Source organism: Mus musculus, chromosome 14 (assembly GCF_000001635.26).
Source record: "Mus musculus strain C57BL/6J chromosome 14, GRCm38.p6 C57BL/6J".
In the NCBI taxonomy this organism is placed as follows: Eukaryota; Metazoa; Chordata; class Mammalia; order Rodentia; family Muridae; genus Mus; species Mus musculus.
Window position 1 is genome coordinate 63,423,107 of NC_000080.6, and position 25,712 is coordinate 63,448,818.

General features: G+C 50.0%; 1 protein-coding gene across 3 annotated transcripts in view; it reads left to right on the forward strand.

Moving 5' to 3' along the window:
- The first annotated feature begins 13,287 nt into the window (after positions 1-13,287).
- Positions 13,288-25,712, forward strand: part of Fam167a (family with sequence similarity 167, member A) — a 29,109-nt gene continuing 16,684 nt past the window's right edge. The window contains exons 1-2 of one of the 3 annotated variants that reach the window (NM_177628.4): positions 13,288-13,526; positions 18,807-18,907. The gene's annotated coding sequence lies outside the window, so the exon portion shown is untranslated. Of the gene's footprint in view, positions 13,527-18,806; positions 18,908-24,753; positions 24,809-24,893; positions 25,406-25,712 lie in introns of those variants that run through there. The other 2 variants (XM_006518878.4, XM_006518877.4) reach the window with 2 other exon arrangements.

Genomic DNA, 25,712 nt, shown 5'->3' on the forward strand with positions numbered 1-25,712 from the left:
TGAACCTCAGTTTCCCCGTCTTAGAATTGAGACAACAATGGGGTTCTTGAGACAATGGGTCTGTAAGTAGCTGGCCCTCAAATGTTTGATACTTCTTCCTTTAAATATCACAAGTCCTTACACATGAGTCCTTATGAGTTTCCCAGTGGCTAAGAGCCTGAAGCATATTTTCCTTGTCTTAAAATGTAGGTGATGTTAACATTTATCTTCTAAGGGTTCCAGGTCCCTCGCATGGTGACCCCTCAATGTATGTGAGAAATGATTCTCCCCTGGGCCCCTTCTGGCCTGTGGCTGCAGGCTCTGCTAACACTGTTTTCTAGCAGAGGTCTACTGACCTGCTCCCTTCCAACTGTCAACAGTCGCCAAGCCAAGGCTCTTCCTTGGCAGGGGAACTGTCTGTTCTCATACAGAGACCCATCTCTGGGACAAAGTTGAAACTTCAGCTGAATAGTAGAGGTCCCAGAATCTGTTTCTGGTGCTCCCACCTTACCTTAAATCTTCCCAGGCAATTTTCCTGGTTACATACTTCTCCAGATTCCATCACAACCTCACTTGGGAGGACTAGCTATTTCCTAAAGGGCAAACAACCACGGCATCTGAAGAATAGAGTCCCCTGCACTCCCTGCCCTAGGCAGCAGATCCCATGAGTCCCTCTCCAGCAGGCTGTGTGCAGTTCCTCCTCTGCCCATCTCCATGGCTAGTCCCCAGGTCAGGGCTCTGGAGGTCTAGACAGTCGCCTCCTGTGACCAGTTCTCACGCTCTCCTTCCCCTCTCCTGGGATCACTGTTTTTTTTTCTGGACTCCATTTGTCAGCCCCTAGAGGGACCTGTAAAGAGACTTTACTCATTGGTTTATCTGACGCCAGTGCCTGTCTTCACACACTAGAATAAAGGGTAAGACCCACGAGAAGGTATGGCGATGTCTTTCCTGCCACTGTTCCTGTAGTAGCCTCCAATAGTCAAACTGAGGAACTTGTTCACAATTGTCGAGGGACTGAGGGCATCATCGTATCCTGGTCTCACTGCTCCTATTCTGCAGGGTTAAGCAAGGGACTTTTTCTTAAAGGCCAGGGAGCAGTTGCACGAGACAAAATACTAGGCTTTCCCATCTGCAGTCCAGTCCTCTCTTCTCTCCAACATTTGCTTCTTGGAAAGCCCTTTCCAGACCTCCATTCCACACTCCCACTAATGACCGGTTTTAGAGCAGCAGTGCTGGGAGCATCCAATCCTGAGGCTGAGCAGCTTGCCGCAAACTATGCTTTCTTAGTAGCTTAAAGGTCAGCAGCCTTGTAAAGTTCAGCTAGCCCTCCTGAGACCCCAGGGGACCCCCTGGCTGCAGAGCCCACCCTGGTGAGATGTTTGCAGTCACAGCACTCTCAGATCCTAGGAGGTTTCCTCCAAAGCAGGAGTAGATACTAAGGCAGGGCCACTCCACAAGGACACGCAGCACATAAAGGAACAGGCTAGATCAGGGACTGGGCTGGGCTGGACTGGGCAAGCATGGTGGCTTTAGGAATTGGCACTAGTAGATTTTCCCTAGGAAAGGAGAAGCTGCTTCCCCATTAAGGGCAGAATCCAGGATGCCCTGGCAGCAAATGGTACCTCATGGTTAATTGTTTGGGCTCTTGAGCTTTCCATACCTGCTAGGCTATTTCACCTTCATTTCTCGTGCATGGGTCACCTCGTTGCTTTGTGCATTAACAAAATATCCTGCATAGCACACCAAAGAACACATTTCCCAAAAGGACGGAGTTGAGGGAACCAGTTAAAAGGGGAAATAAGAGTGAAAAGATTAAGTAATATGGAAGAGAAGACCAATGCGCCAAGACCTCCTGGAGAACTTCTCTGCTTGCTGCGGGGACACTCCTGGCTTTGGGTCTTCTAGAACTCAGAGTGGATAGCACACACAGGCTGAGCCATCAGTGTCTAGAAGAGGAAAGCAGAAGCCACTTAGAAACCTAGTTCTCCTGAGGCTGAGACAAGATGGTCATCCACCCAGTGATCCCAAGTGCCTAGTGGGTCTCCGAGCACCTAGTGGGTCTTCTGATTGGAGACACTATGAACATAGCTTTTCCAATTCCAATGGCAAAGCTGGAGAATAAAGCTTGGCCATCACTTAGCACACAATAATGCATGAGGGGTATCAGGAACTGGGGGAATAGGAGCAGACAGAAGAAGGTACGGCCCTATGTAAAGACCCTTTCTGCCTGGGGAATGGGTGAGGCAGGCTGTGAGCAAATCATTTTAACCCTGGGTTTCAGTTTTCCTACCCACAGAAAACAAACAAAATTGCCACCACGCTTCGCAAAACATATGGCCGGCCATAGGTGATGAAGTCACAGTTAAAATGATGTGTCACAGACTAACTTAGAAATAACCAGATTGAATAACTGAATGGAATGATCCAGGCTTACACTAACAAAAGTTAAGTAAAATAACTAAAATAAAATATTGGCATTTTAAACTAGTGGAGAAAGGAAAAACGACTCTAAAGGGATGTTGAGGGACTTGGACATTTGTGCAAAATCAATAAAGTATATGTTAAGCCTCACTGGTAGGTGGGGAAATGAGAATACCACTGGGGTTCTGGCCTCCTCTCCTGGATGGATTCTGTGGGGAGTCAGCTTGGTAACAAGTCAGCACAATGGGTCCTACTGGCCAGATGGACGACTGTGGTTAGTTATGACCCTGAAGGGAGGGAAGTTGTGCTGGAGAAGTACAGGGAGACGGGAGGAGACCACAGCATGGAGGCCGGGACACCTGGAATGACCAGCAGGAGGGGAAGGTTATCTGTCCACAGCAGCAGCAGCAGCAGCAGCAGCAGCAGCAGATTCCTGCCACAGAGGAAGGAACATGATGGAATAACGTATAGCAACCCCAGGTGGGAGGGATGTAGGCGCCAAGCTCCACACTGTCATCCAGAAGGGAGGTGCCTTCCTCTTGTAGGCCTTTGGCTAGGCTCAAACTAGATCGTCAGCCTTGATGCAGAAGAGAATTTCTGGAAGAGTCAGTGAGAAGCAGCTTTGGAATTTATTTAGAAGTTAGAAAAGTGCCATCAAAGAAGAATCTCCATTATCTCGGCATCAGCCTGAATCTCAGGTCATGCCTCAAAGCGGTGTTGAGAAAATTCTCCTCTCTGTCTCTGTTTCTCTCTGTCTCTGATTATCTCTCTGTCTCTGTCTCTGCCTCTATCTGTCTCTGTCTCTCTGTCTCTGTTTCTCTCTGTCTCTGATTATCTCTCTGTCTCTGTCTGTCTCTGCCTCTATCTGTCTCTGTCTCTCTGTCTCTCTCTGTCTCTGTTTGTCTCTGTCTCTCTCTGTCACTGTGTGTGTCCCTGTCTGTGTGTGTCTGTGCAGAAGAGGACACCAAATCCTCTGGAGCCGTGGTTACATGTGGTCAGTTGTGAGCCTCCCAGAACCAAACTCTGCAACTCTGGGAGAGCAGCAAGCCCTCCTAACTGCTGAATCATTTATCCAGCTCGTGTCATGCTTTTTAAAGATTCAATTTTAGTTTTTAATCATGTGCATGTAGACAGAGGAGAAAGGAGTATGCACACATGAATGCGGGTGCCACAGAGGCCAGAGGCTTTAGGGTTACCCAGAACTGAAGCTATAGGCTGCCCTGAGCCCCATGTGAGTACTAGGAATGGAACTCAGGTCTCCTGGAAAAACAAAATGTGCTCTTAATCATGGAGCCATCTCTCCAGCCTGTAGCATGCTTTAAAAAAGTGTTCATTGTGGGCACACACACACATATACACACAAACACACACACACACACACACACACACACACACACACACACAAAGAGCCAAAACACGAATGGCAGTTTACTATGGATGTGAAGAATGTGAGTGACTGTTACTTTGAGGCAGGGCACTTGATTTCAATTTTTTTGGTTTCATTTTTTAAAATTTCCTACATCTAAAAAAAAAAATCAAAGAGAAAAATCAAAGGTTCCAAGTTAAAACTCTAAAGGCTTGAAACCAGCAGAGACACACACATCAAGTATGGATTAGTTGGTGTGTGCCGATCACAGCCATTGTTGTTAGGGGTGGGTCTGTGGGACTTACACTCTGAAGTCCGCCAGTTACATCTAGTAAGGTAAAGAGTCCTTTTCTCTGGGGAAAAAAAAGTTCCAGGAGGGTCTAGGATTTCAGAGGCAACCAGGGGTTACAGGCAGAGGAATGGCTAAGGATGTCCTCTTCAGAGAAGGACCACAGGGAAAGAGAGAGCCTCACCCCACATCATTCTTCCTACCTGTGGCTAGTTTGCCTCCTCAGCCGTGGACATCCTCCTGCCTGCCCACCCAGGTGAAGAGAATAGCCAGCTCAGCCCCTTGAGATCCTGGGGTAGCCACCTTCCATTCCTTGCCTGCCTTGGGGAGCAGGCTCTGTGGGGACACACAGGCTAGGCCTCAAGTTTGTGCACTGTGGGCTTTTCTCTATGTCAGAGTAGGCTGTCCGGCTTTGGGCCCTTGATTGATTTAAACTCAGCTTTCCATGGAGCTGGGAACCCCTCTTTGTCTTTAGAGGTTCCTCCCTCCCCCCCTTATTTGTTTTCTGCAAACCCTGGCCTCACCCCACACTTCAGCCCAAAGTAGTTTCCCACACAAGCTCATGGAGAGAGTGACTCAGGCCTAATCAGGGTTTCTGAGCCAGAGACTACCTCAAGTCTCCTTCCCTCAGGCAAAAGCACTGGCCCAGGAGAGATGATGTCAGGTCCAGGAAATGCACCAGCCCTGTGTTTCCTTCCTCAGCCTGGTTCAGCTCACAGGGTTCCAAAAGCCAGGTGCAATGCGCTCCAGCGTAGCCTGCGCCAAGATGAGCAGGGGGCAAGTTGTGTTTTCCGACTTGTAACTACAGAGCAGAAACACTCATTAGTCTCTTGCCTGAGCCTGAGCTTAAGGCCAGGGAAGACTACATGGGAGGGACAAGTCACCTTGGGCAGGAACCCAGGCTGCTGCACACTTGGGGCTGGAGGGCACAGCGAGGGGCACAGACAGCTTCCTGTGCCCGGCTGAGACCAGAAGCACTGGAGAGGACACGATTCTCCAGCCTTGGCTGTGTCATAGTTTATCCCTTCCCAAGCTCCAGAAAATGGAAACAACCTAATCCACAGCTCCCTTTCAGCCTTTAGAAAAGAGGAGAGGTCTTAAAGGTCCATTAAGAAGAGGAGAGACATCTATCTCTGGCTTGCTATAATCAGGTAGGGATGAGGTAGCCAGATTCCATTCCACAGAGGTGAATATGAATAAGGTAGCCCAGGAAACTGCCACTGCCACTGCTTCCTAGGCCACTCTTCTCATACCTGTTCGATTCCTAGTGTAGAAGACAAAAGACCCAGTTTACCCTTAACCCACCTCATAAATGCTCTTTCAGAACATTCCTGTATCAATGGGTCATGATTCTCCCTCCATGCCTTTTTTGATGGGAGGGGTTGAAGGGACTTCAATGAACTTTATTGATGGGATTCAAAAGAGTAGGGTTTCCTATACCCTTCCTCTTCTTCTGAGGTTCTGCGAGGCAGATGCTCAGTGTTTCAGGCTGGTTGGGACAGAGATTCCTCAGCCACCAAGGGCCAATCACTTCCTCTCATGTCCTTGATGGATGGGTGGTCCAGGACTTCCTACTCCTTGGAGGCCATAGAGGAACCCCTCTTTGTCTTTTTCGCCACCTTATTGCTATAGCTGTGTTTATTGTTAGACCTGGAAATGAGTTTTACAAAGTTGTCACTGAGATCAACGTCAGCCCCAGCATCAAAGATGGAAGAGTGGGAGTCACTGTTAACGTTGCAGGAGATAACCTGGTCCCCAGTGTAACCCAGGATGGCCCTTTAGAGGGTTCTCCAGTGCCTGCTTCAACACCTTCTTGATGTCGTCATACTTGGCAGCTTTCTCCAGGAGACATGTCAGATCCATGACAGACACATTGCAGATAGGAACAAGGAAGGCCATGACAGTGAGTTTCCCATTCAGTTCTGGGATGACCTTGCCCACAGCTGTGGCAACATCAGTGGATGCAGGTGTTCTGGGAAGTCCCATGGCCCTCATGCTATAGCTTCTCAGAGAGGCCATCGACAGTCTTCTGAGTTGTAGTGCTGGCATAGACTGTGGCCACGAGTCCTTCCACAATGCCAAACTCATCATGCATGACCTTGGCCAGGAGGTAAGCTGTTGGTGGTGCAGGAATCATTGTTGACAATCTTGAGTGAGATGTCTTACTTCTCATGGTTCATACCCTTCACAAACATGAGGCATCGGTGTAAGGGGCAAAGATGTTGACCCTTTGGGCCCCACCCTTTAAGTGGTCCCCAGCCTTCTCCATAGCAGTGAGGAAGCCAGACTTCACAACACACTCAGCACAAACATCACCCTGTTTGATATTGGTAGAATCTCACTCCTGGAACATGGAGAGGGCTTTTGCATTGATGACAAGTTTCCCATTCTCAGCCTTGACTGTGTCATGGAACTTGCTATGGGTACAGTCATACTAAAACATACAGACCGCATAATTTGAGATATCACTGATGGCAATAATATCCACTTTTCTGTGGTTGAAGTAAGCTCTGGTAAGCAGGCAAACAATAAGGCTAAATCATGTCTCAGGGACAAACAAAGCTAACACTTTGTGAAAAGATGTCTCGGTAATAGAGAGGAACAGCATCCTCCATGCCTTCTCTAACAGAGGAAAACAGACACAGCTGATAAGAGTACGTGCCAGTCATGTACACATTCACCTACACAGCACCGTTCACACTCCAACCATGTGCTGGCACAAAGAACATTCCAGAAAAGCAAACTTACAGAACTTGAAAGGCAGATGAGAGATGAATGAGCTTAGGGCTGTGTCACATTATCAATTTGTCTTGGGTGATAGGAAAAACAGGTTCTCCAGGGGAAGCAGTGTGTGTGTGTGTGTGTGTGTGTGTGTGTGTGTGTGTGTGTGTGTGACATCCAGTCACACAGCTGGCTATGGATACATTCATGTGAGTATGTTTGGTTGGACTGAGATGTACGAATGAGGGCAAGAAACCTTTTGGAGAAGGAGGTGGTTCAAAACAAGAGTTTAAAATTTTTTACTTTTATTTTAAATGGTGTGTATGTGTGAAGGGGAGTGACGGCATGCATGAAAGTCAGATGTCTACAGAAGCCATAAGAACCATCAGAGTCCCTGGAGGTTGCAAGCCCCCCCCCAACCCCAATCAGTGGTAGAAGCCCCAGATGGGTTCTCTGTAAGAGCAGTACATACTCTTAATGGCTCAGCTATCTCTCTGGTCCAAGAATATACATTTTTATCTTGACCTCTGCCTGTTTGTTGTTTTTGTTGTTTGTTCTTTGGCCTAGTCTAGTTTTTCAACTCTACGCTCTCATAGACCTGAGTACTTGACACAGCTGGGCTCCGCCAGGTCAAGGCTGAGTGTGTGCTGAACATTAGCTGTAGGTGGCTCTTGATGGTCCCTGACAAAGTGACTTCTCTCCGTGCTTCTCAGTTTCTCCATTATGATAAGCAAGTCCAGCCCTGTGTGCCTGGTTCTCTTGATCCCACTTTTATGACTCCCGTTCTCTGTGAAGCAGAAACAAAGGCAGGATCATTACTGTGAGTCGGCGAAATGGCAGTGGATCCTTGCTAGAGTGGTTTGCTACATCCTTAGCCAGGAAGAGCTTCATGCCATCTATGCACCCCAAAACTGTAGCATGTCTGTTGGCACCTCATTCTGTACTGTTCTGGTTTTTCTGGTGTCAGATTCCAAAAAGGCCAACCTCAGGCCTGGGCAAAGAAGGCAGCTAAGACACTCTCAACTCTGCCAGCTAGGGTGGATTTGCTTGTTAGCCATTAACCTAGACTGGAAAAAGAAGCCACACCCTTCCTCGGGTGGCCTCCAAGGCAGACAAGATAAGGAACACCATTAGTGTTTGCCTGTGTCCAGTCAACCAATATGCCAGACATTTATAAGCATTGATTTCTAATCCCCACAACCATGCTCAATGGAAGGCAGGCAGACTTGGTGTTTAGAAAGAGAAACTGAGGCTTAAAGTCTGACAGGTTTGCTAACTCACAAGCAGTATCAGAATCAACCAGGACGCCTTTTCCAAAAACTCAGGGTTGAAAGATGAAGAAACCCAGACATTCCTGTTCTCAACACAATATAGGCAAACATTTCACATTTCTTACTATCTGGTCTCCCCCCGCCCCCAGCCCAGCTCTGAATTCCCTGCTGATGTCTAGGTTTTCTTGGTGACAGAATGATTAGATGGATCCATCATATTAGGCAACAATTTCTCCCCCGACCCACCTCAAACCCATGATTAGGGACTGGCTGATGGGAATAAAATCAACTTATCAGGCCTGTGTCTGACAGCACTGAGCAGCTGCTGGCTCTGTATGAGGAACGCTGTGGAGCTGAGAGGCCGTTGGACCTCTCTGGCTTGGCGGTGGGCTCTAGACTTCTTGCCTGCCTTGGTAGGGCCATTTTACTGTGAGCTTAAAGCTCGGGACCGGACAAGCAATGTTAGGGTTTGAATGTGACTTGTCCAGCACGGGAGTATATGTTTAAACACTTGGTCCCCAGCTAGTAGCACTGTCTGGGGAGGTTGGATACGTGGGTGGTTTTGGAACTAGGTGACTATGAACAAGAGTTGAGCATATACAGTAACCCAGCTCCATTTCAGGCCTAAGCTCTTGACTTCCTTGTCTCTACCAAGCCAGAAGTCACTGCTATAAGCTCCTGCTACCACAAGCTGACCAGCCCACTCTAGACTTTATGCCTGTCCCACCACGATGGACTCTAATCTTCTGAACCATGAGTCTGAATAAACCCTTCTTCTGTTGGGATTTGGTCACCAAGGTGAAAACAGTAGTTACTACAAATAGACTTTTCTCCAATATGGAGCCCACCCCTAGACCCCACCTGCTCAGAGTGTCTCAAAGCAAAAGCTCACATGGGCCTCACTGCACTTTTTTTTTTTTTTTTTTTGGTTTTTCGAGACAGAGTTTCTCTGTATAGCCCTGGCTGTCCTGGAACTCACTTTGTGGATCAGGCTGGCCTCTAACTCAGAAATCTGCCTGCCTCTGCCTCCCAAGTGCTGGGATTAAAGGCATGTGCTACCATGCCCGGCTACTGCACTGTTTCTCTTCGGCAGACTTCCCTGGCCTCTTGCTGGTCCAGATTTGCACTGTTCAGAGCATGCTGCTCTGTGGGTTTTCAGCACCTTCTCCTGCCATTGCAGGTGATGGATCCTAGGCAGTAGGTAACGAGTATTACAGAACTGGGGTCAGAGGCAGCCAGAGCAGAAATCAATTGTACCGAATGCAAAACAGGCTAACCTAATTAATAATGATGCTAAGTCTGGAATCTGGACCTCTTGGCTCCTTCTCAGGATTCTCTCATCCACCAAGGCTCCTTGAAGGATGATGCATAGCATCCATAGGCTTTCCCCTGATCCTCAAGGCTGCACACCACCACTGGAAGCAATGACTGCTGGTCTCCTTCTAATGCTGCATGTGTTGAGGAGACCACCAGGCAGCTGCCAGTACAGACCTGTAAATACTTTCTCCATTTCTGCTCTTACAAGTGTTCACAGAAGAGAAGGCCAAGCTCCAAGAGGCCACAGTGGAGATGGAAGGGAGGATAGTTACAGCCTGGGCTTGTGCCCAGGGCACCATGTCATCTGTTCCTTAAACAAACCAGCAACACGGGTTGCAATCACACCCACCCCTGACATTTGAGAGGCCCAAAGCAAATGCAACGAAAGAGGCCCACGCACCATGTGTCTAAATATTTAAACATTATAAATCAAACTAATAAACTTTGAAATACGGTTTGTTCTTCCCTTCTGCCTTGACAAATAGACATTTATAAGAGCCTCAAAGGCCAAACTCTGATTTCACATCTTGTTGGGGTCCTTCTAGTCTTGGAGTGTGGAATTCAGAAGGGCAGAGGAAATGAGGCATGCTTTCTCTCTGTTCTTTTCTCACCCTGGACACTTAGATTGGACAAAGGGACTCCCAAGTCTAGTAGTCCAGCTTCCATCTGGGTCTTTATATACCAGAGAGGAGACCACAGAAACATAATGGAATAGCCAAACAGTGTGTGTATGTGTGTGTGAATGCATTGTATGTATATATGCGTTTGTGTGTATGTATGTGCTTGCATGTCTGTATGTGCATGTATGTGCATATGTGTATGTGTGTGTGCATGTGTGTACGTGTGTGCATGTGTGTGCATGTATACATATCATCACACATGGTGTTCTTACAGGTTCTGGGGATTGAACTCAGGAGTTCCTTCTTCCAAGGCAAGCACTTTACAGTCAGAACCACCTCCCTAGCCTCAAACAGCTATTTCTCCGAAAACATCCTGGGTTCTGCTATCCAGACTGTAGAGCAAAAAGGAGTGGGGGTGGGGGGGGGGACTGGGAGAGACACATCTGGAGCCTGCAGCCACTTGATCTGGAGCAGGCCCAGCATACAGCTACCACATGTATCCTGGGAGTCCTCTTACCCACAAATCAACACCAAGGAAATCATTTCCATTCATCCACAAAGTCACTGCACATCGAAGACCTCAGTGGCTGCCTCCCATACCCCAAACACCACCAGGGCCAAGGCTCAAACCCATGTCCTTCTACCTCCTGAGTCCCTATTGAGTCCTTCCTCTCTGCTACCCCCACTGGCATCCTCCCCTGGGAAATACAAAGTTGATGCCCTCCCTTCCTCTGCCCCATCGGAATCTGTGTGTTATTTGCTTCCTGCCTCCAGTGAAGGGAGCATCATCACCTGATCCCAGGCCTCCTGTCTCACTTCTCCTCAGCTAGCTTTCCTAAAACAGGTAAGCTGTGACCTCTCTTCTTAATCCCACTGCCCTGGGGACCGTGTCACACATCGCAGCTCAGCCCCTGGCACCTATATTTCTGACCTCAAACTGGCTGTCCTCTATAACTAGGTCCTTCTCTTCCTCTCCAGTTCTGCTCACTCCCAGCATGCCTTGAAGCCCCACCCCCATCCCTACCCAGCTCCATACCTGGGTGGGGCAGATATCTGCTCTTTTCTGACCCCAGCAACCATGTGAATGGTTGGTTAATTATCTTCCTAGTAACCAATGCCTCAGATGACTGGCCCCTAAGTGGACCTAATGAGCTCCCTGCAGGACAGGAACCTGCCCCCAGCTGCTGAATAGACCTCTCTGAGAGAGAGGAATACACCAATGGCAACCAATTCCTGGCTTCTCTTGAAAGTCACAGTACTATCATTTGGTGGGGAACATCACTTCCAGGAGCAACTAGCAGAAGCTGATAGACTCTGGCCCAGGACCTGACATCCTAACTGCTCTCTGGAGAGAAAAGAGTGCCAGCACCTACCTTGATAACCTGGCAAGGTCAAGGTCTTTTATCTAAGGTGGTCCTCACAAGCCCAAAGCAGGATCTGATATTTACAAGATAATTCTTTTTTGGATGGAAAACAGCCAGTCCCGGAAAACAGAGAAAGATGGGCATTTTGTGTTTCAATTTTAAAACCTTAAAAGTAAGGGATGGATTCTGTCCTGCTTGTCTCAGTGTAGCTGCAAATGATCATCCTGAGAAGGAAGCCTACTGGGAAGCCATGGGAAGTTAGGGCTCCGATCTCCCAACTTTCCAGGTCCTGCTTGGTTTTGTACGAGGGGCCTATTTCCACCCCCAGAGTCATGTTCAAGCCACAGAAGTTTCTGGCTTCTTCCAGGTGAGCAGAGGAGCCCCAGTGACCTTCCAGAATGGCACAAGTGACCTGTGATGGGAAGTGACAGGGCCAACCAAGGCCTTGACTTTTAGTCCCAAGTTTATGTCCCCAGAGAGGTGGTTTTTACCTTCCTTGTCTCTGTGTGTGCAGCATTCCTTCGTCTTCTATACACACACACACACACACACACACACACACACACACTAACACACACACACGCTAACATAGACATATTAACACACACAGCACACAGTAACACATACACTAACACAGACACTAACACACACACTAATACACACACTAACACACACAGTAACACACACAGTAACATACATACAGTTACACACACACTAATACACTAACACACGCTAACACACACACACTAACACACACACCCTGGAACATGCTGCAGACTACCGTTGAACCACTTCCTTCCACAAGGTTCTCAGCCAACACTGAGCTCAAGCAAGTTCCCTGACATCTCTCTGCCACATTCACTGACCTACAAGGAGCACTTGGGCGGGCTGCAGGCATGGCAACGACCAACCAAGCCAGCTACTTGATATCTTCATCCTGCTAACCTCACTCCTACCCCAGTCTACCCAGAGTCCAGACACAGTGGTTCATGGGGAGGGGTAGGTTGGGTGTTGAGGTCACACCTCAGGTGCTCCTCTAGCCAGCAAGAAGGGTCAAGGAGCATCCTTAAAACCACAGCAACTGACTCAAGAGACAGAGGAGATGAAGGTGACTCATTCTCTTGGAAAGACCCTTCTACCCTTAGGGTTTTAGGGAGCTGGTCGAGGACAAAGAGACCACCTTCTGGCATCACCCCAAGCTGGTCTCTTGTGTGGGCCCCTTGCCTCATCCTGCAGTCAGGATGGTCCTAAGAGTCTACAAGCATGTCAGTCCAGCTTCTGTTCTCTGTGACCCTAAGTGCTAGCAGCTCCAGATGCCAACAGCTCTAGGTGCTCACGGAGCAGGGTTGGAACTTAGGGCAGTAGAACCTGACCCTAAGAGTATTAGGACAGATGCAGCTGCTGCAGTTCCCAAGAATGAGGTGCAGGTGGTTAAGGAGGCTCTCACATCAGGCCCACCAGCACTACCCACAGCTCTTTCCTCTTAACATCCCAGTTTTCCCCACTTGAAAACTAAGCCAGAGCTGCCCACAAATGCCTACCCAGCTGGAGCCCTGCAATGGTGTGGCACGCGAGCGCGCGAGCGCGCAGGTCAGTGCCAGTTGGTCTGACTTGGTGGCTGCTGCTGGGATCAGGAACCCAAGACTTTCCTGGGTGGAGTGCAGCCCGCTTTCCCTGCCCATTCCCTCAGCGAACTGCTGACAGTGGCAAAGCCACGTTGCCATGCTTGGAGGGAGGGGGCAGTAAGACGGGACGGGACGGGACATAACTCTCTTTGCTTTGATCTTAATGGGAAAAAAAAGTTTGGGTTTGATTTCGCCTGGAGCTTGCTGAGAGTTCCTGACTGGGCTTGGCCTTGCACGGGGAGGGAGAATCGGGGGTCTTTAGGACCCGGGTGCACTCGGACCAGCGGTGCCGGGAGGCCGACCTGCCGCGGCTTGAATGGGAGGCGGGCGGCGGCGCCGAGAGGCTGGCGGCGGACTAGCTCTACGGTCGCCAGGCAACCGCCCTGACGCAACGCAAAAGAACGTCCCTTCAAAAAAGAACGGTGCGGAGAATTCGCACCGCTACGGAGCCCGGGAGCTCGGGAGGCGGGAGCCGAGCTCCGAGGGAGGGCGGGCGCGGGCTGGCGGCGGGGACCGCGACAGCTCCGAGGACGCGCGACTGGAGCTCAAGAAGGTGGGTTCGCGGCGGTGAGGCTTGGCTGAGGTGCTCGGGGTGCCCAGGTCTTCAGGGTGGGCATTGGGGTCCCTGGATCCCACAGCCCTGGAGGGGCGGGGGGACACCGCCATAGGACAGCGTGGTTCCCTCGTATTTGCTCCTGGGGTTTCAGGCCTCTCTGGAAGGCGGGGGGGGGGGGGGGGGGGAGGGGGGCGGGGGGGCAGGTGTGGACTCCATGCCTCTGGTCCCAGCTCAGGGATATGTATGATTCCAAGTGGGAACCTGGGGGGTCTGTAATGAGAGAGAGAGAGAGAGAGAGAGAGAGAGAGAGAGAGAGAGAGAGAGCTCTTGGGACTGGTCTAGATCAACTCATCTAGGCTGATAACCCCCACACTTATACATCTAAGAGAGATGAGAGTTCTTTTGGGGGGGGGGTGAGACAGGGTTTCTCTATATAACCCTGGCTGTCCTGGAACTCACTTTGTAGACCAGGCTGGCCTCGAACTCAGAAATCTGCCTGCCTCTGCCTCCCAAGTGCTGGGATTAAAGGCGTGCGCCACCCTTAACTCAGGGCTCTTAGCCATATGGCACCCCAAGAGTGATGTCAGGGATACCAGAGGGACTGTACACCCAAACGATGTGCAGTGAATGAGCAGGTCAGCCTTAGAGCTGGGCTCCTGAATGGCCAGAAAGACAAGTGTGTGTGTGGCGGGGTGGGGGTGGGGGCTTTCTCTCAGACGTGGTTTCTGTATGTATGGGTTCTGTTGTGGGTAAGCCCTCTTGGGGACATCTGGAAGATGAGTTGGCTCCAGGTTGGTGTCCTCAGTTTCATTCACTCACCAGCAAGTTCTGTCTCTCCCTCCCACCACCAAACCATCATCCATGGAGAATCTGGGATGAGACCATGTCCTGTACAGAGTGCCTAGTAGATGTGGCTCCAAAGTAGCTTCCCCTCCACACACCAGAGTTCTCTCCATTCTCCTCCCTCCCCTTCTCTTCTCTCCTCTTCCCTTTCCTCTTTCCTCTTTCCTCTCTCCCCTCTCCTCCTCCTCCTTCCTCTCTGTCTCTCTGTCTCTCTGTCTGTCTGTCTCTCTCTCTGTGTCTGTCTGTCTCTCTCCTTTCTCTCCTCTCCCACCAGGCTTGGGACTCAAAGTCTTGGCAAAGCCAAGGTAACCAAGGTACCTGTTAGCCTGTCCTCAGCCTGGAGATGGAGGACCCTGCCAGAGTGGTTTTCAAGAGCTTGGCAAAGCAACTACATGCTGTCCGTCAAGCAATGGCATGAAGGTGCTCTTCTCCAGAGCTCCTCTCCTGATCTCACTGCTGAGAACCCAGGTAGCCTCAGTCACTGAGCCTTACGATTACCATTTGAGGAGACAGTGTGAGTCTCTGCAGACTGGAACAGTTTGTGTGGCTTTGGAAAACACAGAGACACGCCTGTGCCTCACCCTTTCACTCCAGAAATGCTCTTAGAAAAAGATTGCTTCAGGAGGCCAGGGAACCTACCTTGGCCCCGAGACAGGAAGGAACTACTCACACCCACGGTCACGAGAGGCTCGTCATGTGGCCTTAGAAAGTCCCCTGCATACACAAAGCCCTGACTTCGTTACCCAGTTCTGCATAAACTGGGACCTGGTGGCATGTGCCTGTAATCCCAGCTCTTGGGAGTTGGAGACAAGAGGATCAGAAGTGCAAGTTCATTCTTGGCTACCTAGCAAGTTTAAGGCCAGCTTGGGCTACATGAAACCTCATCTTAAGACGAAACAGAAGAAGAAAATGAAGCAACCGGAATCTCATACTCCAGTGCACTCTGGGTCAGTGAGGAGGAAGGTGATCTAGAGGGATGAGATTGGCTCAGCTCGTGGGAAACGAAGATAGTGGGCTAATGTTTAATAGGAAGTGGCAGTTGAGCTTCCATAAAGGCTAGGTTGACAGGATCTGGGGACCTGGGCCAGGGGTCCTGCCCCTTAAGAACCAATTGTCTCCCCAGTAACAGCTACCACTTTTCTCTTGAGTAGAGAGCAAAGGAAAGGAGAGGGGAGAGGACACCAGGGGTCAGAGGTTGTCTTAGCCTACCCCCGCCCTTCCTATAACAACCTGTCCTCCTGAAAAGCCCACCCTCTCCCCTCTACCAAGCCACCATGTCAGATCGTCTCAGGAGTAGCTCTGTGGACAGTCGTCCTGAGTCTCATGGGCATCAGGGGAGGGCCTTGTTCTCTAAGGTAGCTCCCCTCAATCAGGCCCTCTGCATACCTCAGCCTCTCCAAGAGTCCCCTGGCATATGGTAACTACCTTCATGGAAGTATTTACAGAGTACCATCCAATGGGACAGGCTTCAGTTTCTCACCTCAGAGAGGTCAACTGAGCCCTCCTTTCACACTGGGGCTGAAAATTCTTTTTAGGGTACTCGGAATCAAATGTGGGAGCTGGTTGATACTGGATCCCAGGATGTGTTACAATGGGACCTGTAAGGCAAACCTGGGTCAAATCTCATTTTTCATGTTGAAGGGCAAATTTGCATGAATCCAGGCCTCAGCCTATACAGTGGCTACTACGCCAACTTTTAAAGGCTGGTCTGTATTTCCTCATTCCAAGAGGTCAGCAGAGCCTCTGAACAGAGCCTAGGGACAGACCAATGGCAGCCAGAAGGACCTCGGCTGAGAAAGTGGGAGTAAAAACCTTGAACAAGTTTTGATGAGGACCTGTATGACCAGGAGGCCATGGGGTAGGCCTATTTCCCCTACTTATCACCAGGTCAGTAGTGACATCAGATGCTTAGTCTTTGAGTATGCACAGATGTGGAACCCTGGGAACATAAGACAGACCTGAGCCTGACCAAACTAAATAGTCAGACAGCAGCTGCTCCAGACCCAGAGCTGCCTCATCTGTCTTGTTGATCAGTTGGTAGCAGCTGCTGAAAACATGGCGGGCTGCAAGCCTGTTATCAAGTTTGAGTGAAAGCCAGTAGGATGGCAAGTTCTGCCCACACATGGGCATCTTTTGATGCGTTTACTTCCAAAGCGCTGGCAGATCCAGTGAGCCTGTCCTGGGGGCTTTCCAACATCCCAGCCATCTGCTTCTTGGTACCCTGACCATCTCCTCCTTGGAGTACTCCCTAGATACTTTTAGTTTACAAGTCCATCTGTCCTTCAAATTCATGTGTCAACCCACCCCTCTGGAATACCTCTGTCTTCAAAAGATCAGGGGGGGAAAAAAAGAACATGTTTGCTTTGCTGATCACTGAATGCTTCTGCTGCCAGAGAGAACATCGGCACACCTGCACTGCTACCTCTGGAAGGGGTGGGGCTTTCCCACCCAGTGAACCATGGAAGGAGGGAGTCTCCATTTGAATGCAGCTGGGGACAGCTAGCCTGGTGAAACCACCCAGAACACCTCTCATTACCTCCAAAGCCCCCTTTAGGATCAAGAAGAGCATCAGGTAGAGGAATGTTATAAAGGTGGTCTTTCCCTCAAGGAACAAAGAATCTGGCCAGAGGCGACATTGAATTGGTGCTCTGCCTGTCTTAGAACACACAGACATGCGCTGCTGAATGGTAATGGTTGGGAAGCTGCTTTCCCAGGGGACAGGCCAAGGAGAACACCAGTCAAGGGCAGGGGGAGGCAGTCTAATTAGAGGTATCGTCAGTACCACACATGCTTTATCTCATTTGATCTTCCTAGACCATCGGTTCTGCTATGATCTTGTTTTATGGGGAAGACACTAAAGCCTGAGATGTTGGGTTTATCATTCAATATCACAGAGGTGGTTGGTGGTCAGGCTCCAGCATCTCCTGCCCCATCCCTGTCTTGTATCTCTCTGACGCACCAGATCCCTTCCTGATATGTCCCATCAGGTGCAGCTTCGGCTGACAGGATGGGGAGCAGGTTACACACCCCCATTTCTCATCTGTCTTCATGCACTTAGAACACAGAACCTCTCCATACCCCACTGTGGGCACAGCATGCTCCTATTGCTGGTCACCTTGGACATTCATATCCCAGCTTAGACCAACTGTAACCCGACTGTACCCTTTACTGTGTCCCATCCAATCTCAAAGAAACCACCCTAAGACCCTCCAATCTCTGAGCAGTCGGCATACTCAGGTAACATGTAGAGCTGTTGTACTCAAGCAGACACACTGTGCACCAGGAATCCTCTTAAGAAATCCTTGCAAAAACAGTTGGGCCTCCAGAGCTCACAGAATGAAATAGAAAACAAATAGAACAGATTCTTGCTTGAACCAGACTTTGTTGGTTTTGCTTATTTGAAGTTGGAGCCTATTATCATAGATTTGAATAAGCCTAACTGCCTTGTCTCGGGGCCAGGGACAAATGCCACTTGGGACGCTTTCCAGTGGGCCACTGTGTCCTTAACTGTGAAGTGGTACCTGAGTTTCCTGGGAAGCATGCACTGCTCTTGTAGCTGGGAGACACACCTCAGCTGCCTTCTGCTTTAATAGTCACAAACTGCTCCTAAGGTCAGTCTGTGTCTGATTCCTAGGAGCCACTGTGGTCTCTGGAGGGAATTCTGTGGTCACGTGGGGTGGTTGGCTGAGACAGTGACAGACTGTCTGCCTTTCCAGGAGGACCCCCTTCCTTCTCTTCATTTCTCAAGACTCCTTTCTGCCCTCTTATTCTGCCTCTCAGGTACCTTCCTCCCCATGTGCCGAGAAGCCCTAGCCCAGGGCCACAGAGGGGACAAGATGAGGAGACTAGCTCTCTTCCTTCTCCTCCTCCTCCTCCCCCTCCTCCTCGAAGCTCCATGCTTTCTGCCTTCCTTTCAGGAATGATGTAAATTAGCTTATGGATCCTGGGAGTCATGACCCCTCCCAGATCCATAGGAACGCACACAGCTTTCTTGGAGCGGTTTTCTTAGCAACTTTTTTCCACTGGGCAAAATGAAAGCAAACTCACAGGCATCTTGCAGGAGGCCTGTGGAGCCAAGCCTATCAATTATTCAGCACGGACCTAGCACTTTGCATTTGCAAAGGTCTTTCTAAGTTTTTGTAATAGATTCTTCCCTCATCAGTGTCTCAGAGTGGTGAAACAAGCCTTCCCATTTCTTAGACAATGAAAGCAGGACTCTGCTTAGAGTTTAAAGATTCAGGTTCGAGTCTAGTTAGCTCTACTAATGGAGCCATGGGATCCTAGGCCAGTCTCATGATGTCTCTCTCTCTCTCTCTCTGAGGTTTGGGATTTCTATGGGGTCTAGCTTTCAGGAAATTTTATCTCCCAGGCCACAAAAAACAGTTTATAAATGGCAGTGTGGTTTGAAAATGTTTATGGATAATCTTATTTCAGGTATACAGCTAGAAACATTGGATCCCAAGTGCAGGGGCAGCCATTCACACAGGACACTGCAAACCAAGCCTTTCTGGGTGAAGGTCCCTGGGAAAATGCAGGTAAGTGGGTTCCATTGCCTGTGCCTCCAAAATGTGGTCACCAGCCCACTGACTGCTATGGTTTGAGACGCTGTCCCATAAAGAAGCAGAGGCCAGTGCATACACTGTGTGTTCACTGAGAGCTCAGAAGCAGCTCTCTGGTCATGTCTCTCCAAGGAGGTGGGCTTGGGCTGATGTGATGTCTTTATCCCCATTCCCAGGCTGAGCTCTTATTTCTGTCTCCCTTAGAAATGCTAGGATGCCAAGGGAAAAATACCTGAGGCTGCCCAAGCCAGGTGCTGTCCCTGCAGCCCCATAGCCCCCATCACTTATATCGGACCCTGTGCCATCTTCTTGCCCTCCCACACTGGAGTCCTCAGGCCTAGCATCAGGACCACCTCTCTCTCAGTTCAGGAACGAGCCAGCTCCCTACATATAGGCAGAAGTCAGTTGCTACACTTTACAAGTTTCAAGAGTCATGTGGCAGAACCTTCCACAAGCTCAAGTGTTCCCACAGCAAAGCCTATTTACAGAGGACGATTCTGAGCCCAGAGACAGACACCAGCCTCTTTGGAAGGAAGGAATGGATTTTCATGGTGCTCTGTTGCAGGAAGGAACTGTCCAGGCAGCATTCAGATGGCTTCATCAGTGTCCTGGGTAGACAGCTTATTCATTCATGTTCACACACATCCAACAAGACAGCCATCAACCACCATACTACATACACATGTGAATGCACACACAGAGATACACACACATACAGACACACACACACACACACACACATACACACACACGGCTGGGTGGGGAGAGAAAAAAACAGCCATTCCACAGCCAATAAAATAAACACACACACACACAAACACCCCAACACAACTAGCCCCCTCCCTGCCCACAGCTGCAGCCAGGGACACCCCATTTCAGATCCTTCCATCAACACTGACTAGGAGCTGGATTAAAGATGGGCCTGGGAAGGGGAAAGATGACTGGCAGAGGGCCAGATCAGCGGGTGTCCCTCCTGCTTCAGTCACCATGGCAACTCCAAAGAGGAGGAAAAGGGCTCTGGGCAGTGCCTAGCTTGTGTCAGCAGCTTGAGGCGGGGTGGGGGGATGCGGGGTGGGGCTGTGTTCCCTCCTCTCATCCCCAGCTAGTCAATACTGAAGCATGTCTGCCAAGCACGGATGGTCATATTACAGAGCACACCTTCCAGCATGGGTGAGTTAGATAGGAGCGCCCCACCCCATGCAAGATAAGCATCAGGTTTATCATTAAACCTGAACAGATAAGCCTGCCTGGCTCATGAAGCCCAGATCTATAACTCTTCCATCATCTGAAGAAAAAAAAACAAAAACAAAAACGGTAGAGACCAGTGACTGTCTTTTCCCTCCTCATTCCACCCACCCCATGGCTCTATGACAGCTTCCTCTTCAGAGAAGGAGCCCAGACCTGATTAAGAGACAAGAAGTATGTGCAGGCTGTGAACTCAGCCCACTTTGCCCTCTACTCTACAGCCTTGGAGGCCACTCAGAGCACAGTCTGTGGGTAGAAGCAGAGGGGGCTGTGGGGGCTGCATGCCCTAGCATGTTGACTGGGAAGGTCAAAGACATTGCCTTTCGCCTGGTCACAACTTTCTGGTGGAGTTTGTCGCTTGGTGACATGCAAAACACTCAGCAGAGGAACACAGACTTCCTTGTATTCGGGTGAGTCTCTGTCCACTGACCAGGCCTGCCCTGGCTCAGCTGTACAGGCCTGGGCAGCTAGACAGTGTTGGAGTGTGCAAGCCAGACTCGCTGAAGATGACAGTCATTCCTCTTACCTGCCTTACTAAGGAGGATCCTGAGGAGGCTTGACCCCTGGTGTGGCCAGTTCTTCATTCCGGAATCTTCTCTAAATGACTAAGTCACACCAGCCGATGGAAAGTTTTCTACATGGGTGGGACTCAGAAAGGAAGTAGCCAGCCATGTCCAGATAGCATGTTCTAGAAAACAGTGCGGCAGCCCCAGGAATGTGATGGGAGGCTGTGGTGGGCTGTAATGAAGGCAGCCTAAGCCTTAGGCTGGTCACTCAGTCCCCAACTCACTTTGCCCAACCAGGCAGTCTAGAAGACCTGACCCTGGCCTTACTCGTTGCATGTATGTGGCATGTAATCACAGTCAAGGTGGCCCTTGAGGTGGGGACAGTACCACTAGACTTCAGGAGCTGGGCCGTCTATCTCCGGGACAGCTGTCTACCAGAGGACAGATGAGCCCCGTCCTGTTGAGATATATAAGAAGAGAGAGCTTAGCCCCCAGCTCAACCCTGCTGGCATCATTCTATTCACACCCACCCAGTTCCAACACTCGTCCTCCAAGTTCTTTCTCATCTCTGTGCCTCAGTTTCCACATATAATGAGTATGCAATCGCAGGTCCTCAAGCTCATGAAGTGCTTTTTTTTTTTTTTCAGAGTGTCTGGCTTGATAGGTAGTTGAAGCTTGGTAGTGTTATTAATAATACCTAGAAGCACAATTGCTCGGGTGGGATCCAAGATGTACGATAGAAGATAAATGATCGATACTAGTGGAGCCCCAGAGAAACATCCAAGGGCACAAAGGGAGGGGCCACTTAGAAGGAGACAGCATACCTGGTATACTGTAGCATGACCAGGCGTTCTTGGACCTAAGGTGAGGATGGGGGAGGGGTAGGCATCAGTGGGTGAGAAGTAGGGGGATGGTGGGCATCAGTGGGAAGTTGGCAGAAGATAGAGAACTCTCAGCTCTCCCCAGCAGAACCCTGTTCCCAAGACCCATGCTCTGCATCCTTACAGGGACCTTGTAGAGTCAGAACAATTGAGGCTCAACTGTGTTAAGGCCCTCTGGAAATTATTATCATTGGTGCCCTGCCTGTGCTGAGCCTAGGGCACCCATCTCTACCTATGTTCTAAATAATGTGCCTCCTTTCCTGGATGAAGATCGCAGACCCTTGCCAGTGTTCCTGGGCTGGGGTTTTGTGGCATGGGTCTTCTGTTTCCAACTTGAAAAGTCAACCCCAAATGCTAGGGTTCCTGTACCTCTCTCAGGCAGCATGGAAAGTCTCCAGGTGACATCAGGAGTCAATTCTGAGAATATCCTACTAGTGCAGGGCTACAAGAGGCTCAGATCCATGGAGCACAGCTATAGGAGGTGAGCTGTAGCAGCAGGACCACTCCTGAGCAACTCTCGCTGTGGGAAGTGTCATCCTGCTGAGGTAGACAAAGAGGGGCACATCTCCAAACAGCCATCCAGCCTGGCCAGACATACAAACGTTTGCCCCAGTTTGGGAGTCCTGCAGCAGCCTGTCAGGGAAGACCCAGAGCAGGTCTTCTTCCTCAATGACCCCTGGGTGGCATTTTCTGCTAGAAGGAGCAGAGGAGGTATAAAGAGCCACAGATGGTAAACTGTCACCCTGTCCTCACCAGGTGCCACTTGCTGTCGACTGTGAAGTAGGAAACAACCACGAATGCAGACAGACTCAGCAAAAAAAAAAAAATCACTAAGAAGAAGGTGACTTCTTATCCTGTTAGTTCTCAGCATACAGGGAGATATGGGAGAAGAGGGCCATTGGGGTGTCATGACATTCCATGGCATTGCTTGCTTATGTAAATGAGCTGTGCAGCCCTGACTCTAGCCAGGGCTCTTGAGTATAGGCAACAGAAAGCAGGAAGGTGGTAGCAATACTGGACAGCCATAGGAAGTGAGAGGGGGCAAGGGCCAAGGTAGAAAGCTGGTGGATGCAGGGCAGAACCAGAAGTCAGAGCCAGGCCCTGGTTATTTAGTAGAGACCATTGTCTCAGAGACCTCTGCATTTCACAACTGTCTTGGGACTGGCACCTAAGTGGCCACATGTGAATTCTCACTGGCTCCTCATCTGGATCTCACACACTCCAAATTCAGAGCCCAGGCTTGAGCTTCTGATTGGTCAAGCTCAAGTCACATGCTTAAATATAGTAGGCAGGGCCTTGGCAGGAGAAGGGGACTGGGGGTGGTCCTGTGGTCCCAGAGGACAAACACAATGGGTAGCAGGCCTGCCTCTGGTTCCACACAACATGGAGTTCCCTACAGACAGCAAAGGAGGAGGTTAGTTGTTGCCTAGAAACAAACAAAAGCCAAATCTCAGTGAGCATTCACCACGTTCTTTTCCTTCCTCTCCTTATGAGTTTCTGCTAGCCAGTTCTGTCGGGCATCCAGCTGGAAGTAGCTTAGGTTTCAGAGGATAACCCGAAGGGCTATGTCATCAAAGCCTAGGTGGTGGGCTGTGGGGAGCTGAATAACTGCCTGTTCACCAAGATAGCTTAGTGAGCCGATGGAGTTTGGGGAACATTTGGAGTTCCCTGTGGGAACGTGGGCCACCACTGAAGAAAAGGCTCCCTCTAGCAATTATTAATTGTGCATTTGCTTGAGGAGAGGTAGGGCTTCACAAGCTCCTTCCTCCCGTGATGGAGGATGAGCCCAGTCTTGTATGGGTCTTCCGTGGGTAATATCAGCTGCTGAGAGTTCAGATGGCAACAGTCTTGTCATGCCCCAGAACACAGTGTTCCACAGCAGTCAGGCTTCTAACAAGGTCTAATTGGGGGACTCAAACTGTCTTGTGAACTTGGTGTTAGACACCAGTAAATGGTCTCCCTGTGATAGCAAGTGGCTAGCAACCCCAGTGACTTCTAAGAGTAAGGCCAGCTTGGGGGAAGGAGTGCTCTTATCAGCTCAGTTAAGTCACTTGAGGTGAGAGGTGTCAGCGGCTTAAGAGCTGAGGAGTAGGGTTCCTTAAAGCAAGCTGGAAGGTCTTTCTGGAGGACAGAGGACAGGAGAAGGTGCCAAGTAGAAATGACCTCATACAGTCAGTGTTGGGCACCAAGGGAGTCCTCTCTGCTTCCGTTCAAAGTCCCAGAACATGGCCCAAGCTGAGGCTGTTGCCTGTTTTGCGTGGAGGAGGGGAGGGGAGGTTTTACACCTGCATCCAGTCACATGGGTTACACACATATTCTTGTTCAGACACTTCCCAGGCAGGGCAGGGAAGGGGTAGGCGTGGTGGCTTCTGAGGACAGATAGAGGGGATGTCCACAGGAAGCCCTGGAGCCACACCTCTGCTTCTCCAAGCCCATTCAACTGGCACACACCTGAGCAAGTGCAGGCCACAGAGACAGGGGTCTGCTCTATGTGCCCACTCATTCTGGCTTGGTTACAGAGGGGCAGCACCATGCTAAGTTCTGGATCTCAGATCAAAATCCTGGTTCACATTGTGAACATCACAGTGTGGCAGAGGGAAACTATCATGAAGGCCTTGTTAGGGGCTGGAGAGATGGCTCAGTTGTTAGGAGCACTGGCTGCTCTTCCAGAGGACTCAAGTTGACCTCCCAGCACCTGCATGGTGACTCACAACTATCTGTAACTCTACTTTTTGGAGATATGACAATTTCTCTTGGCCTCCTCAGGCACTACACACATGGGGTGCTCAGACATGCATGCAGACAAAATACCCATATACATAAAATACAATCAACCTTATAAAAAAGAAGACTCTGGTACAAGTGTTGTGTTATAAGAGGGGCAAGAAACCCACCCATTAAGAGATAGCCTAAACGCAGACACCAAGGGCTCAAGTCCCAACTTCACCACTGACTAACTCTGTGACCGTAGGCAAGAGACTACACCTACCTGGGCCTCGGTCTCCCCATAAGTATGACGGGAACAATAACTTGTGCATCTTAGACTTCTATGTGCATCTCTGCGTTAGGATCGGCTTAGTTTTTAGGATGACTCCCAGTGTGGTTGCTCTGAGTAAGTATTAGCTAATCCTGTGGTGACATCATTGCTTTCCTGTGTGCTGTCATCACCAGAGCACACCACCCAGCCAGTGGAGATTAAAGAGATCTCCCGGAAGGAAAAGGGCCTCAAATCCCTAAGAACTGAGGTAGAGAAAGGAGGGGGAGGAAACAGCCATACAAAGTCATGGGATCTAAGGGGGCAGGAGTAGCAGTGTGTGTGTGTGTGTGTGTGTGTGTGTGTGTGTGTAGAGGAAATGATGGGTCCCAGTGGAAAGAGTCTAGAGGAACATTAGTCAACAGACCCCATAGACTTCCTCTGACCAGGAACCAAATTGGGGAAGTGGGCCTGAAGCCTTACCAGATGAACACATTAGCTCATAACGAGACAAGGTGTTGGCTGACGGATGGAGCTCTACCCACCCACCTCCTCCAGCAGCCCAGGAATTAGCTCACAGCTGGCAAAGCCTCCCCTACTATCCTGGAAGCCTGGAGCATGTTTGAACAGCAACCATGTGTGCAGAGTGGGTCCTCAGGCCCACACATCATTTCTTCGGAGACACTGGCACACCTGCAAGGCTTGTCCCTGCTACCAATGGGACATCTGCCGTGTGGGGCATACCTGATCCCGGTGGGATTATGAGATCGTCTGCTTTCTTCTGGTGCCCTGGGCCCCAGGTCTGGGAGTGGTCTTTGGCTTCCTGCTTTCCTCTTCAGTTTACTGGCTCCAGGAGACTCTAGGAGAGGTGAGTCCTTGGTACAGTTGCTCAACCTGTCAGGGGGCTCTTCCTGAACCCAGGCTTCAGAGCATTCTAGTATTTAAAAAAAACAAGAAACAAAAACAAACAAACAAACAAACAAAAACAGAAGGGCCCTGCTGCCATTCTGCCCGCCCATGGATGGCACCTATCCCAAACACCCATCCAGGACCTCACCACCCGCTCAGGACGAATCTAGCTAAGTGCCCACTCACTGGGCAGTTGAACCTTTCTCCTGGCGCCTCTCCAGGCCTGTGTGGGTAACATTCCAGGCCAACTCCTACACCCACTTATA